The sequence below is a fragment of the Colius striatus genome, unplaced genomic scaffold, assembly GCF_028858725.1.
Source record: "Colius striatus isolate bColStr4 unplaced genomic scaffold, bColStr4.1.hap1 scaffold_35, whole genome shotgun sequence".
NCBI lineage: Eukaryota > Metazoa > Chordata > Aves > Coliiformes > Coliidae > Colius > Colius striatus.
This window is the reverse complement of record NW_026908519.1, coordinates 985,441-1,001,525: the sequence shown is the minus strand read 5'-3', so window position 1 is coordinate 1,001,525 and position 16,085 is coordinate 985,441. Positions and strand designations below refer to the sequence as shown.

The 16,085-nt window shown below is 58.0% G+C and overlaps 1 long non-coding RNA gene across 1 annotated transcript; it reads right to left on the bottom strand.

Moving 5' to 3' along the window:
- Window positions 1–303: 303 nt before the first annotated feature.
- LOC133629273 (uncharacterized) lies at window positions 304–1,558 on the bottom strand. Its single transcript, XR_009820994.1, has 3 exons — window positions 1,485–1,558; window positions 862–923; window positions 304–378 (listed from the first exon to the last, which is right to left on the bottom strand). It is a non-coding gene; the product is annotated as an uncharacterized LOC133629273 (long non-coding RNA).
- Window positions 1,559–16,085: the final 14,527 nt, after the last annotated feature.

The following is a 16,085-nucleotide window of genomic DNA, read 5'->3' as shown; positions in this document are numbered from 1 at the left end:
CAAGGCTGAGGGCCTACTGCACCGGCAGCAAAGATGACCCAGCCAGTCCCCTTCCAACTGCCATGGAGAGGAGCAGAGTCCCTCCATCAGCACAGGAACGTGTGTGGGGGCAGCAGCAGGGGCACACACGGGCTGAGGGCAGGAGCGGGAGGCTCTCTGAGAGCCACGCTGCCACAGCCTTCCTCTTGGGCTGCAGCGAGCGTGGCAGCTCCCCCACTTTGGAGAGCAGTGCCTGGAGCACAGTCTCCTTGGGGCTTGCTGCACACAGGCACGGGGCAAGGAGATGGGGCTGCCTGTGTCCTTACCCAAGCTTTTCAGGGCCCAGTTAGACTTGATCATGTCTTCTAAACTCATCCCCAACGCTCCCTGGTCGTCTTCCTGGGAAAGCCATGAAGGAACACAGAAAAGGCCATCAGCAGGCTGCTCAGCGTGCCTGCTGGCACCCAGAGATGCAAAAGGTCGGCGTCAGCAATTGGAGGCAAGCCTTGTCCATGGAGCTGAGAGCTGCTGCTGCTGACCTGAGCCACAGAGCCTGAGAAACACTGTCTGAGGCTGTGGCTGTGAGCTGGGTTGACAAGGGTTCCCACACCCTCATGGGCACCCTCCGTGCTCTCCAGGTCAGCTGGGAGATGGGCTCAGGCCCTGCCAGCGGTGGCTGGCCCTCTGAGCGTGCCTGGCTCTCAGCCCTGCCTCAGGGGCGCAGGCAGAGCACCGGCACTACAAGGGAAAGGACGTCAGGAGTCCTGCACTGCCTGCAGCAGCTCGTTAAACTGGAGAAGGACCAGGGCAGGGCAGAAGCTCAGCCAGCAAGGCCCTGGCTGCTCCCTTGCAGGAGGTGCCCATCCCACCAGTGTCACCAACCTCTGTGCGTGCCTTTGCCTGCATCCTCCACGCTGCCAGCAGGGTCCCACAGTAAATGCCAACTGCAATTGACATCAGCAAGAGACAGTTATTTGCCTGGGGCTGCAAGCAGTCCTGCACTCACCTTGCCTCCTCCCTGTTGCCTTGGGCTGGGACAGCAGGTTAACTGGAGAGGTGGGGAACGGGAGCTGCAGAGAGAGGCCGCGTGCCTCTGCCCGGGAGCCATCAGCCCAGGCTCCAGGGGCTGCGCAGCCCTGGGCTCCAGCTGTGCTCGGGACCCCATTTCCCCTCCCTGCTTCCCTGAGCTCTGACACCAGGCTACAGGGGCCAGGGGAGGTAACTGTCCATCAGTGCCCTGCATGGCCCCTCTGGCAGTCTCCAGTTCAGGCTTGGAAATACACAGACCGTTCTGTCCCAGACACAGGCTGAGCCCTCTGGCTCGCTGCCCAGAGCAGCATTGTGCCGGAGACAGCACCAGCCTTAGCGGTCGTACAAAAGCTGGTCCCAGTCAAGGACATGCTCAGGAAGCACTTGGGCCCCAGAATTCCCACACACAAACAGGAGAGCTGCCCATCTGAGGGCTGCCATCCAGCACACACGGGCGTTTGCTCTCGCCAGCTCACCCAGAAGCACTGCAGGCACCGCCAAGAGCTTGTTTTCAAGGGCTGCCCTGAACCTCTTGCTTTCCAGGGGTGTCTTCAGCCTGAAACAGAGGGAGTCTTGTGGCCGTCAGTGAGTCGAGCCTGGAGCAAAGCCCTTCACAGGCAGATTTCCCTTTCCAGGCTGAAAAGCCAGTGTTTGGATGCCTGCTGCTGACAGAGAGAGAGCTGGCAGAGCAGCGCCCAGGAGGAACACATCCTGTGCTCACCCTTCAGCAGTGCCAGCAGCTTTTGCCCAAGGGAAGGGCTCCAGGAGCACCTTCCAAAGGCCTTGACAGTCATGCTGGAAGCAAAGAGGTGGAGCAGACACGGAGACTGCATTTCAGCAGTCTTTCTGCTGGGGACCTTGCTCTCTGTCTGGCTGAGAATGCAGGCGTGCTCTCGCTGCCGTCACACAGCTCTCTCTAAGGGCTGTTTCTGCACAGCTGGGAAGCGCAAGAGCCTCGTCTGGCTTTGCTCTCAGGGCCCTCCCACACCTGCATGGTCTCTTGCCACAGCTGGGGTTCACCCTTTTCCTGTGCAAGTGGCTGGCTAGTGACTGTGCCAGCGTGGCCAAAGTTTGGGCCTCTGGCAGATGTGCGAGAGAGAGTGCCAAGGGGCTTTGCTCTTGGTTCTCCCTGCGAATGGCCACAGCCCCAGCAGTGCCCAAGCTGCGGTGCCCAGGGGGGAGCAGGGGGCAGCTGCCTGGGGAGGCCTCTCTGCTCTCTCCTGGACTTGTGCTGGCCCTCAGACCTTCCCTTTCTCCCCCTTGTCCCCAGCAGAAGCATGCAGCACGTACCTAGCAAAGGTGTTGGAGGGTGGCGGGCGGTTCCACAGGCAGACTGCCAGTGTGCAGGCGAGGCTGAAGATCATCCCTGGGCAAAGAAACCAGAGAAAAGTCAGGCCTGTCTCTTAAGGCCTCTTCTCAGGGATGAGAGAGTGTTTTGCCTCCCTGCAGGGACACCGGCAGAAGACAAAGGCACAAAGGGCAGAGGAGCCTGCGCTTCTCCTGCCGCTGCTGCCACGGGCACAGCGCAGCTCTCCCAGCTCATCCCTAGGACCTGGCAGCAAGCAGCAGTGCTGAGCTTACCTGGAACCTCTCGGGCTCTGTGGTACCACGCCACAGGCCGCTCTGGAGCAGGGACCGAGCTGGGAGCTGATGGCAAGCTGACATCCAGCTCTACACTGATGGTCCTATGGCAGGAGAAACAAAAGAGGTGCCGCTTGCCCACTGTCTGCAGGCTGTGTGAGCCAAGGCCCTTGCCAGCAGCTGGGCTCTGGAAGCCTCCCAGGGCATGTCCCAGCTGCAGAGAGAGAGGGCAGCAAGGCTGGGCTGCTTCCAGGGCTCTCCCCTCTCCTTTCCCCATCCCTAGCTTCACAAGGCCTGCAGTGGGAGGAGAGGAACCAAGGTGGCAGCAGCCCAGCCAGCAGCCCAGCCCCATTCTCCCCTCATCCCTCCCTGCACCCCCTCGGACCTGCTCGCCTGGGCTGGCTCCACTGCCTTTCCTCTGGCTTCCGCGAGGGCCGTCGGCCTCTTGCCGCCGTTGCCTTTCTTCTCGGCATCTCTGGGCAGAGACGGGCTCCCTGCTCACACCCCAATCGAACCACACAATTGTTTGGGTTGGAAAAGCCCTTTGAGCTGCTGCAGTCCCAGCCCTCTCCTCACCCTGCCAAGCCCAGCACTGACCCACAGCCCTCAGCACCTCAGCTCCACGGCTTTGGGATCCCTCCAGGGCTGGGCACTCCCTGGGCAGCCTGGCAGAGGGGCTGACACCCCTCTCAGGGAAGCAGACATTCCTTTATGGCAGCGCTGGGTGCATGGTGGATCGCTCCACTCAACGTGCCCCTGTGCAATGAAACAACACTCCTCATACACATCAGAGAAACCAAGTGATGGTCTTGTACTTGGGCCTCACTGACACTGTTGGGAAGCTGTTTCTCTGCTCTGTTGTAAGGCTCTCTCCCTCAGCCACCCCCCAGGCTGGTTTTAAGGGCCTCAGCTCACAAGTGTCTGCACAACAGAGAAGTGGCCATTGGTGCTTTGAACCCTGTGCTTGCAATTCTCTCACTATTCAACTCAACATCCAACTCAGGTGTGTATAAAACAGCAAGTGAGGGTAGGAACTTGAGGTCTGTACATGAGAAATCTCTCAAGTCTGTTATCAAAGAGACTCCTGAGGAAGAGCAGTGAGGTCAAGAACACAGACACTCATGGGGGCAGGAATGAGGGTTCTGACAGGCCCCTCAGACAGCCTCCCCCTCCCATATTATGATGGGTCCATCAACAGAAAGACAGCCTAGGGCTGGGAAGGTGGAAGATCACATTGCTCACACTCGCAGCCTAGGACCAGGAGAACTCTGTTCAGACCTTCTGGCAAAACTTCCCAAAACTCCATGTCCCAAATAATCTTTAAGTCAAGGATTTGACAGATTGACAGAGCCCAGAGGCTGGTGATCAACGGCACAGAGTCGAGTTGGAGGCCTGTGGGCAGTCGAGATCCACAGGGATGGGTTCTGGGGCCAGTCTAGTTCAACATCTTCATCAACCACCTGGGTGAGGGGACAGAGGGACCCTCAGCAAGTTCCCTGCTGGCACCAAACTGGGAGCACTGGCTGATTCACCAGAGGCTGTGCTGCCATTCAGTGGGATCTCGTCCAACTGGAGAGTTGGGCAGAGAGGAACCTCCTGAGGTTCAACAAGGACAAGGGCAGAGTCCTGCAGCTGGGAAGGAACAACCCCCTGCACCATGACAGGCTGAGGGTGACCTGCTGGAGAGCAGCTCTGCAGAGACAGACCTGGGAGTGTTGGCTGAAAATAAACTGACCATGAGCCAGCAACGTGCCCTCGTGGGCAAGAAGCCAATGGCAGCCAGGGGGCATCAAGAAGAGTGTGGGCAGCAGGTCAAGGGAGGTTTTTCTCCCCCTCTTCTCTGCCCTGGTGAGGCCTCATCTGGAGTCTTGTTTCCAGTTCTGAACTCCCCAGCTCAAGAGGGACAGAGAACTTCTGAAGAGAGTCAAGCACGGGGTCACCAAGATGATCAGGGGACTGGAGCATCTTTCATACTAGAAAATGCTGTGGGACCTGGGGCTGTTTAGTCTGGAGCAGAGGAGACTGAGGGGAGATCTTGTTAATAGATACAAATATCTAAAGGGTGGGTGTCAGGAGGTTGGGGCAGCACTTTTTTCGATGGTATCTAGCCACAGGACAAGGGGTGATGGGATGAAGCTGAAACACAAAAAAGTTCCACTTAACCATAAGAAAAATGTCTTTCAGTGTGAGGTGAGGGAGCCCTGGCCCAGGCTGCCCCGGGACGGTGTTGAGGCTCCTTCCCTGGAGGTCTTCAAGACACATGTGGGACATGTTCCTGTGTGACTTGATCTAGGTGGGACCTGCTTCTGCAGGGGGGTTGGACTGGATGATCTCTAAAGGTCCCTTCCCAACCCCCACCATTCTGTGATTGTGTGATTCTATGTGCAGAGCACTGGGCAATGGCGCATGGGAACAGTGGGATAAAGATGTAGCAGAAGCCACTTGGGTGGTTAACAGCAGAGGTTCAACTGACCGTCCTGGTCCTGCCCAAACAAAACCCCTGCACACTGTGGGAGGAGAAGAGGTCCCTGGAGTGCACCCAGGGCAGTGCTGGGGAAGGCAGGATGGGCTGCACCTTGTAGGAAGGGCTCCTGGAGCCTTGCTTCAGGATGGGTTTCCCACGCACTCACAGCCTCCTTCAGGCATCCACCCGCTCCAGCGTGGGCTCCTCCACGGGCTGGGAGTGGCTCTCTGCTCCACCAGGCACCTCTCTGGGCTGCAGGGACACAGCTGCCTGAGGTGAAGCACAGAGAGATGCAAAGTACTGACAAGAAACACCAAGCATGAAAGCTCCTTTGTTTTTTCATGCCAAAGAGATTTGCATTCTCATGTAGGCACTTGGAGTGGAAGCAGGTGCACAGATGAGCTGCAAAGCTGTGCACAAGCAGAAAAAGGGCTGCAGGCAGCTGGCTGCTGATGGGAGCTGGAGACAGAGTCCTCCTTGGGAAGAGGCAAGAACTCAACTGTGGTTGAGTCAGAGAGACAGTCTTTGACTTGTGTGAGCTGCTGCTGCCGCCAGCTGCCGGAGGCAGCACGGCCACGTTCTCCCCAGGCCCCCGGAGCACAGTCTGTGCTGCAGTTTGTTGCGGGAGGGGTGTCCCATCCCTGCTTGTGCCTCCCTCCCCTGCTGGCCCCCTGCGTGGTGCCCCATGCAGAATGGCCCCCGCCCCAGCGCCCGCAGGCAGCGGCTCTGTGACATCAGCCCCGGGGCCGAGGTGCCGCGGGCAGCGCCAGCACTGCGGGCATTGCATGGGCCGCAGCGCTGCTGGGCACGAGCCCTCCCTCGGCTCTGGCAGCTGCCGCGTGTTGCCGCAGCAATGAAGCTTGTGCTGGTGTTTGTCGTGCTGGCCCTGTGCTGCTGGCCTGCGAGCGTGGCAGGGGACAGCTGTTGGTAAGTGGCTGTGGGAGGGAGCTGGGGCAGCCCTTCCCTGCAGGGTGTGCCGGTGCCACGAGCTGGGAGCCGGGCTGCCGGCACCACTCGTCTGCGGGGCGAAGGCAGAGGCCGGGGCCAAGGGTTCCCCAGCGGCCCCGCTGCCCGTGCGGCGCCCGCTGGGGAGGGCAGACGGCTGCCCTGCAGCCCCAGCAGCAGCCAGCCCTGGAGCAGGACACTCCTGACTTGCTCTTTGCAGGGGGAGCTGCGGCACCCGGCCCCTGGCTGAGCAGCCGTGGCGCGTGGTGGGTGGCGTGAATGCCCCCGTGGGGGCCTGGCCCTGGACCGTCAGCATCCAGAATCCCTGGGGAGCGGGCACCGGGCATTTCTGTGGAGGGAGCCTCATCCATTCCCAGTGGGTCCTGACCGCAGGACACTGCGTCGACTTCTACCGGTGAGTAGGAGCAGGGCAGGGCCGTCCCCCCGGCACTGGCAGGGGCCCTGTCTGCGGCCCGGCCTGCCGCTGGCGTGCCAGGGATGGCGTGTGCCGGGCACGGGCCGGGCTGGTGCCGCCGCTTCCCGGCAGCCTGGGGCCGGCGCTGCCTGGAGCCCAGGGCACGCCAGGGCAGCCGTGCCCTCCGCAGCGCGGCTCGCCTCTCTCCCTCGGCCAGCAGCAGGCAGGGCACCGCTGGGCTGGGCCGGGCTGCAGCGCACGGCTCCGCTCCCTCTGAGCCCTCTGCTCCCCATCTGCCTTCCAGGAGACTGCCGTGGTTTCGGGTGGTGGTCGGGGCCAACCAGCTGACTCTGACGGGCCCCGAGGTGCAGGTGCGATACACCACGCGGGCGCTGCTCCACCAGAGCTACTTCAACGTCACCGACTACGACATTGCCCTGCTGGAGCTGGACCGGCCCGTGGAGTGCAACCAGTACGTGCAGGTGGCCTGTGTGCCTCACCCCGCCGACGTGGTGGTGTCCCAGCTGAGAGACTGCTACATCGCTGGCTGGGGCCACACCACCGCACGAAGTGAGTTCCCCTGGGGAAAGCGCTGCTGTGCCCAGGGCAAGCCTGGCACGCTGGGGAGACGGCTCGGGCTGGCGCGGAGCCCAGGCGGGAGCCAGAGTCAGGCTGCGGGGACGGGTGGCTGCAGACGGGCCTGAGCTCCCTCAGGCTGCCACGGTGCTCAGGGCTCTGGGACACCTTTCTTGTGAGGAGAGCACCTGGAGCTCTCTGACCTTTGAGAGGAAACCTTCTCAATGCTGAGAGATAGCTCAAGGGCTGGGGTTTAGAGGCTGGGGCCAGGTTGTTTTGGCTGGGGGCCAGTGACAGGACGAGGGGTAAGGGGCAGACGCTGGAAGACGGGAAGTTCCCCTGGAAGAGGTGGAAAAATGTCTCTGCAGTGAGGATGCTGGAGGCCTGCACAGGCTGCCCAGGGAGGCTGTGGAGGCTCCTTCCCTGCTGGTTTCCAAACCCAGCTGGACACGTTCCCCTGCCTCCTGCTTGAGGAGAACCAGCTTGAGCAGGGGCTTGGGCTGGATGAGCTCTCGAGGGCCCTTCCCACCCCCAGCCTTCTGGGACGCTGTGATTCTCAGCCACGGCCCCAAGGCAGCCCCACGGGAAAGATGGGTCCGGTGTCTCTTTGGCAAGGTGCAAAGCCAAGGCCCAGGGAAGGGCTCTGGCAGCCAGGGGAGGGGAAGTGTCCCGCAGCTGCTGGGGGCTAATTCCTTGCTGTGCTCGCAGCCCACGGATCCGACGTGCTGCAGGAGGCCAAGGTGCGCCTCATCGATGCCAGGCTGTGTAACAGCAGCCAGTATAACAATGGGTCCATCCACAGCTACAACCTGTGTGCCGGCTACGCGCAGGGCGGCATCGACGCCTGCCAGGTAGGAGCAGCCGCGAGTCAGGCGCGGCAGCAGCCGCAGCCCTGTCCCACCTGGGGCTGCTGGGGCTCCCCAACACCCCCCTGAGCCTCTGTCCTGTGCTGCAGGGTGACAGCGGGGGCCCGCTGGTCTGCAGAGCTGCGGGCGCCAACTTCTTCTGGCTCGTGGGCGTGACCAGCTGGGGGAAAGGCTGTGGCAGAGCGCACAGGCCTGGGGTCTACACCTCCACCCAGCACTTCTACTACTGGATACTGGAACAGATGCGCTCAGCAGGAAGGGCTGCTGCTCTCACCCGGGCGTGGAGACGTTTTCCCAGCGCCTCATGGCCCTTTCACCGGCCAACACAGGCACCAACCGCGGCACCAAACCCAGCGTGGAACTGGAATCCAACCAGCTCAGGACCCTTTACCTGGGAAACATTTGCCCCAACCGCGGCACCAACACAGGCACCAAACCCGGCGTGGAACTGGAATCCAACCAGCTCAGGACCCTTTACATGGGCAACATTCGCCCCAACTGCAGCACCAACACAGGCACCGGCCCTGACACAAACCCCAGCACCAGCACCAGTAGGCCAGGTTGGGTCCTGCCCATTTCCCCTCCAGAAGCTCAGGGATTTCTTTAGGCGGGTCCAGGAGCTCCTGCAGGCCATGAAGGGACAAGCGGCTTGAGCAGCAGGACGCCGCTGGAGGTGCAGGCCTGGGCTCTGCCCCTCTGCTGCAGGTCTTTAGCAGTAGCCATTAGGCTGGAGGAAGTAGAAGCTGTAGTTGCAGTGTGTCTGGTATCTTGCCCTGGGTTCAGCCAGGATCGAGTTCAGTCTCCCTTTGTGGTGTTCTATTAAACTGTTCTTGTCTCAACCCGTGTTCTCCTTTTGCTGCCACCACCACACGCTGCTCAGCTCTCACAACGCCGCCAGACCAGGACCAGCAAGAGGAGGTCACACAGGAACTCCTCCGGGTGGGTTTGAATGTCTCCACAGTCCATCTGGGCAGCCCCTTGCAGGGCTCCCTCACCTCAACAGGGAAGAAGTTTTGCCTTGTGTTCCTTTGGAACCTCTTCTGTTCCAGCTTGTGCCCGTTGCCCCTTGTCCTGTCATTGGCCATCCCTGGGCACAGCCTGGCTCCAGCCTCCTCACACCCACCCTTGATGGATTTGTAAACACGAATGAAGTCACTCCTCAACCTCCTCCAAGCCCCAGCTCCCTCAGCCTTTCATCACAAGGGAGATGCTCAGCTCCATCATCTGTCTGGCCCTACACTGAGCTCTCTCCAGCAGCTCCCTGTCTGTCTGCAACTGAAGAGCCCAGAACTGGACACAGTATTCCAGATGTGGTCTCACGAGGGCAGAGGAGAGGGGGAGAAGAACCTCTCTCCACCTACTGCCCACAGCCCTTCTAATCCACGCCAGGATGCCTTTGGCCTTCTTGGCCACCATGGCCCATTGCTGGCTCATGCTCACCCTGCTGCCCAACAGCATCCCCACATCCCTTTCCCCTACACTTCTCTCTGAGTTCGTTCCCCAGCCTGGTGTCTGGGTAGTAGGATGTGCTGCACCAGCCCTGGTACCCACCCACCCTCTCCTGTCCAATAGCCACAGCCTACTGCTGGCTGGGGAGGAGCTCAGTCTCTGCCTTGAGCTTTGGTCAAGAACCCTGAGGGGCCTTGGCCAGAATAAGTCTTGAGAGGGTAAAAGCTCTCGAGCCCCTGAAGCACCTGGCTAGGGCACTGCAGTGCTCAGCAGAGAGCAGGGCAGCAGCCTCAGAGGGGGCACAAAAGCAAGCGAGTCCCTGCCACGTCCCCCCAGGGCCAGATGCAGCCAGAAGCACCCAGCACACACTTACATAGACAGCCACGTCTCTGGGAGCACTGCTGACAGCCACGGACAAGGAGCCTTCCTCAGGGACGTGCTGCAGAGCCACGGCACTCAGCTGGACTCGTGCTGGCAGCCTGATGACAACCTGGCCAGAATGCCCTGGGAAACACCAGCGCCTGCCCCGGGAGACATCCGTCTGCAAAGCAGCACAGGACAGCACTGAGACAGAAGCGAGTGCTGGGGCCAGCGCCGCTGCTCCTCTGGCCTGGAGCACAGGCGCCGTGTGCCTGGGGCTCTGCTCCAGCTGCAGGAGGAGGCACTGCCATGGCCTTGTGTGGAGCTGCTTTTTGCTTGGCAACAGGGGAAGGGAACTGCAGCGCTGTCCTTGTAAGCAGAGCAGCCCCACACGAGAGGCAGAGAGGAGCTGCAGCATTTGGAGCAAATGAGCATCGGAGCAGCCAGTGCAGGGCTGCCCTGTGTGTGAGGGACCCCAGGGGCTTGCAGGGAGGACGGGTGCAGAGCCCACCTGCCCTGAGGAGGGACAAAGGGCAGAAGCTATGGTGAACAGACTGACTGAAACCCCCACTCACTGGCCCCCAACCCCCCCAAGCCATTTGGGGTGTGGAGGGGGTAAAGACACTGGGATCAGGGCTCTGAACCAGGGAAGAGGAGGGGAGGTGTGGCAAAAAGGTGTTCTTAAAAGGGCTGGTTGGACTCTTCATTGTTGTATTAATCTGAGTTGTTTTATTTTGGCTATGTTTTGGGTTTTGAGGTTATGTTTCAGTTGATGTTGCATTACATTATTTTCTGTTTCCTTCCCCAAGCTCAGTAGCCTGCTCTGTTTTATCCTGAACCTTAAGTTGCAATTAAGCTCTCCCTGCCCTTTGGCAGTTCTCAGCCTCTTCAGCACTTGAGGCTAATGGTGGTCTTCTGTTCCCTGATGGGCCTAAACCAGGACAGTGACCCACAGTGCTCCCCCTCCCCTGGGATGGCCTCTGCAATCATTCCTGGCAATACTTTAGAACTTCAGCTTCTACTAAAGGCACAGCACTGCTCACACTGTCAGCAAAAGTCTAACACTGAGCAGGGCTGCAGGGAGGAGGCAGCTGGGGTGCAAGAAACCCACTCCACAGTGGCTCCCTGGGACAGCAGCACGGAGGCTGGGACAGAGTGGAGACTGCGTGGGCAGCCCTGTGAGCTCTTGCAGAAGAAGGGAGCTGCAGGGTACTGTGGAACTCACAAGCTGCATGTTTGTGATGCCAGGAAAGTGCCAATCAGGACTCAGTAGCCAATGTGACTGTCAAGCAGGGATTCTTTCTGGCAGCGCTGGGCACACAGGGGATGGCTCCAACTAGTGTGTGCCCTGCTTAGAGCAAAACTTTCCACATGTCCCAGACTAGATCTGCATGTTCATTGCACCTTTTCATGAGTTCCCCCCATTGTCCTGCCTCAGCCCGCCCAGGTCACAGCTCCCTCACGCCGCCTTCGCTGAGTCACAGGGGCCTCTGAGGATGAAGATCTGAGTCTTCCTCACAGTGTATTTCTCACCTTTGGCTTCCTGGTGTTTGTCCAAACCACAGAACAGGCTTGAGCGGGTGCTGATTCATTTGTCTCACTCTGATGGGTCCAAGATAAGTTCTGCTCTTGCCAGATCACAACAGGAGTGAGATGTGCTGCTGTGACAGCTTCTTGTGACTCTAAGAGATCAGCCATGTCCTGAAGCTTGCACTGCCACAAGGGTAACAAGTTCCTAAATGGCAATATTTCAAATGGTTACAGATGTGTGCTTGCAGTTTTCTGGCCAAATGCTGCTTCTGTAACATCTGCAATTCATTGGACACCCTGGGCCAAGAGTCTGTCACTTTTCTAGCAAGCGCTGGGCTTTGGGTGCACCTTGCTCATCAGACTGTCATTATCATGGGGCTGTTTAGTCTGCAAAAGAGGAGACTGAGGGGGGATCTGATGAATCGTGACAAATATCTCAATGCTGGGTGTCAGGAGGCTGGGGCAGCACTTTGTTTTGTCTAGCAACAGGACAAGGGGTGATGGGATGAAGCTGGAACACAACAAGTTCCACTTAAATAGAAGCAAAGACTCTTTCAGTGTGAGGGGAGGGAGCCCTGGCCCAGGCTGCCCAGGGAGGCTGTGGAGGCTCCTTCCTTGCAGGTCTTCAAGACCCGTCTGGGCATGTTCCTGTGTGACCTGCCCTAGGTTGACCTGCTCTGGAAGGGGCGTCGCACTGGATGATCTCTAAAGGTCCCTTCCAACCCCCACCATCCTGTGATTCTATGATTTTAATACCCAAACACAGCTCCATCCCAAAGCCCACCCACCTCCAAGCTGCCACCAGCCCTCACTGAGCGTGTGCTCTGCATTCTCCTTACCCCACACCTTTAAAAGCAAAGTGAGAGCATTACACAGCAATCCAGATGAAGGTCTGTGTGACCAGAGTCACTCCAGCCCCACCTCAAAGGGAAAGAAAGACTATAAAATGGCTTAAGAAAGGGGCTGTTGGGGAAGGCACCATCGTGAATCAGTCAGGGAAGGTTCCATCTCAGGCTGCCTCTGACTCCTGGGAGCAGCCGACGGCTGCAGCTCCCTCCCCCCACAGGGACGGCTCTGGCTCAGAGCTGGTTGTGCCGAGGGCTGGTTGGGGAAGCTCAGAAATCCTTCTGCACAGTCGCTTCTCTCATCTCCTGCTGCACCATTCGCAGTCTCAGCTTCTGCCTGTGCTTTGGCACACGCTGTGTCCACCCCAGCAGCCCACCAGCACCTGGGGAACCTGTTGCTGCCAGCAACTGCACCGTGGCTTCAGCTGGGTGTCAGAGTCTCAACGCAGCTGGGGAAGGGTCACGAGAACCGCTGTGATGAGGAGAGGCTCAGGGAGCTGGGGATGCTGAGCCCAGAGGAGAGGAGGCTGAGAGGACACAGGATCACTCTCTACAGCTGCCTGAAGGGGGTTGTAGTGACCTGGGGGTCGAGCTCTTCTCATTTTTAGCTTGCAAAGTGGTACCTTTTGGAAGAAATCCTCATTTTCACCATCCAAAGTGAGAGTTTTCTCCTCCAAACCCTCATTTGGGGCCCATACCCTCCTTTTTAGCTTCCATTGCCTTCTTTGGAGGCCTAAGCCTCCATCTTAAGCTTTCAAACCTCACTTGGTGACCCAAACCCTAATTTTTGCTCCCAAAGCCCGATTTTCAGCTTCCAAACCTTGGGTTTAGATTTAAAATCGTCCTCTTCTACATCCAAACCATCATCTTTACTTTCCAAAGTCTCATTTTTGTGTTCAAACCCCCATTTTATGCTTCCTAACCCTCATGTCTTAGCTTCCAAACACTCAATTTTAGCTTCCAAATGCTCGTTTTGTGGCCCAGATGCTCATTTTTAGCTTCCAAAGCCTCTTTTTTGCCTTTTTCAACCTTATTGCCTGGATCCCAGCCCTCAAGATTTTGATTCCAAAGTCTCACTTTGTGGCCCAAGTTCTTATTTTGGGTTTAAACTGTTCCTTTTCAGCTTTCAATCCCTCATTCTCGGGTCTCAATCTCAGTTTTTAGCATACAAGGCCTCGTTTTTAGCTTTCCAAAGCATCCTATTGGGTAGATTTAGACCCAAACCCAGGTGTTATACACCTAAAAGAAGGATTTAGACCCTAAAAACTAGGCTTTAGGCCCAAAAAGTCAGGATTAAGACCCTTAAACCGGGAGCTTAGACCTAAAAAAGATGATTTAGACCCTAAAAGCTTGGGGTTAGACCCAAAAATGGGTCTACAACTGGGGGTTTAGATCCCAAAAACAAGGCTTTAGACCCTAAAAGCTAGACTTTAGATCAAAAAAATGAGGGTTTAGACCCCAAAACTAGGGTTTTAGCAATAAAAAAGAGGGTCTAGACCCTAAAACTAGGAGTTTAGACACCAAAAATGCATATTTAGATCCTGAAACCAGGGATTTAGTCCTAAAAATACAGATACAGACCCTAAAACTGGGAGTTTAGACCCGGAAAACAAGGATTTACACCCTAATAACAGGGTTTAGTCCTAAAAACAAGGATCTAGACCCTAATACTGGGACTTTACACATCAAAAAAGGGGATTTAGACCCTAAAACCATGGGTTTAGACTAAAAAACGGGGATTGAGACCCTAAAAGAGGGGTTTTAGACCGAAAATAAGGATTTAGACCTTAAAAACAAGACTTTAGGCCCAAAAAATGAGGATTTAGACCCTAAAACTGTGGGTTTAGACCCAAAAAATGAGGATTTAGATCCTAAATGTTTGGGGTTAGACCCAAAAATGGGTATACGACTGGGGGTTTTTCAGGTTCAAAAAGACCTGCTCCTTTTTAGCTTCCAAACCCTCATGCTAGGGCCCAGGTTTCTTTTTTTGTCTTCCAAAGCCTTGTATCTAGGTCCAAACTTCTGTTTTTAGCATTGAAAGCCTCGTTTTTAGCTTTCCAAAGCATCCCATTGGGTCAAACCCCCTCCTTTTGAGCTGCCAAGGCCTCCCCTTGGAGGGCACAAGCAGGAGCTGGGCAGATGCTGCCCTTGTGTGTCTCTGTGCCCGTGCGGCCGCTGCGTGCCGCGTCCCCTCACACCCCAGGCTGCGCATGGGCAGTGCCTGGGGGTACCGAGGGAGGGCCTTGGGTGGCCGCCCCTGTGTCAGCGTGTGCCCGGCACCCCGTGTCCCGTCCCTGCCCACCACACAGCACACACCGGCCCCAGCCTCTCGCCCCCCGCCCTGCAGGGAGCCCTCAGCGCTGAGAAGGGCCCCTGAGCTCAGCCTTCTCCTCTGCAGGGCCACAGCAGCTCTGGCTGGGATCTCTGTGCTGTGTCAGTGCCCCACAGAGAGCACAGACACACTGAGGCACAGACAGTGCTGCTGGGCGGGGAAACGAGCCCTCAGTGCCCTTGGCTGGCCGTGGGGGTCTGAGAGCTTGAGCAAGGGCGAGACACGGAGTGGTGTGAGGGGGATCCCTCTGCTCTCAGCAGGGGCTGGGGCTGTGCAGGCTCACAGGGGACGGCCACAAAGGGGCAGGAACAGGGCGCTGGGCACCAGGCAGGGGCACAGCCCGGCTGCCCTGGCTCTGCTCTCACCCACAGCCCGTCCTCTGGCCTCACAGCCCTCGCTCAGTTCTCCCTGAGGGCAGCAGAAATGCTGAGGGCTCCTGTGCAAATCCATCCCTGCACAGACACTGCTCTCTCCTGCTACACTCAGGGCAACTGAACCCCCCTCAACATCCCATTTCTGCTCTGTTGCCAGTTCCTCTCAGAGATGCAGTGAGAGAACAGAGCAGGGCAGGAGCAAGTCCTCAGCTGTTTGGTCTCTGCTGCAAAAGTACCACAAAGACAAAGCCTGGACTACACTCCTTCCTTGAACCATCAGCAGAGGAAGACAGCTTCAGACAGTCGGTGCACCCCTGCTATTACATCTGGGCACCAGAGACAGGACTCCAGTTTGGCAGCAAGAAACAGCTGCATTAGCTTATGGCAAGATCCTCCCCAGAAATGTGACACAGAGATGCCAGGACACACGGCAGGCTACAGGAATGGCAGCCTTGGTGGTGACCTGCTGATCTGTGCTGATCCACCTGCTCATACACAGAGAGAAAGGGAACTGTCCTCAAGAAATAAAACCCCATCTGCCTGAGATCAATGCTGTAACCATGGCTCACAGAAATGCCACCATGAAGTACTCGGGTCACTGGGCCAGTTCAAGGAACGCAGCATTTGCTCTGGCACACCACACTGGGGAGGGGGCTCAGGATGAGGAGGGAACCCCAAAACACCCCAAAAGTCTTCAACACCCCCCAAGACTCTTCAAGGACTCAAAACAACCCAAAAGGCCTAAAAATGCCACAACTCCCCTCTCCAAAGGCTCCCACATCCTCCCAGTTTATCCCTCAGTAGCCTCCTCTCAGTAGCTCCCAGAAGTCCCAAATCCCTCCCCAGGAACCCCCAGTTCACCCCTAGAGGTCCCCAGTAGCTCCCAGTGACTCCCAGTTCTCCTCACTGCAGCCCCTTGTGCCTCAATGAGCCGCCCAGTAATACCCAGTAGCTCCCAGTTCACACCCAGTAACTCCCAGTACTTCCCAGTGCCTCCCAGTAGCCACACAGTTCACCCCTCAGAAGTCCCAAACAGCTCCTCACCAACTGCTCCAGCGTGGCTCCTTCCCACGGGCTGCAGCTCCTCACCGACTGCTCCAGCCTGGGGCCTGCCATGGGGGCAGCTCCTCACACCCTGCCCCAGCGGGGGTCACCCACCGCCACAACAGTCCCACGGGGACACACCGCTCCAGCCCGGGGCCCTCCCAGGCTCACAAGCACTGACACAAACCTGCTCTGCACGGGCACCTCCCCACAGGCTCCCAGCTGCTGCCAGGAGCTCGCTCCACGATGAGCTTCCAGCACAGCCACAGCCTCCTGCAGCCCACGCCAGCGGGGCG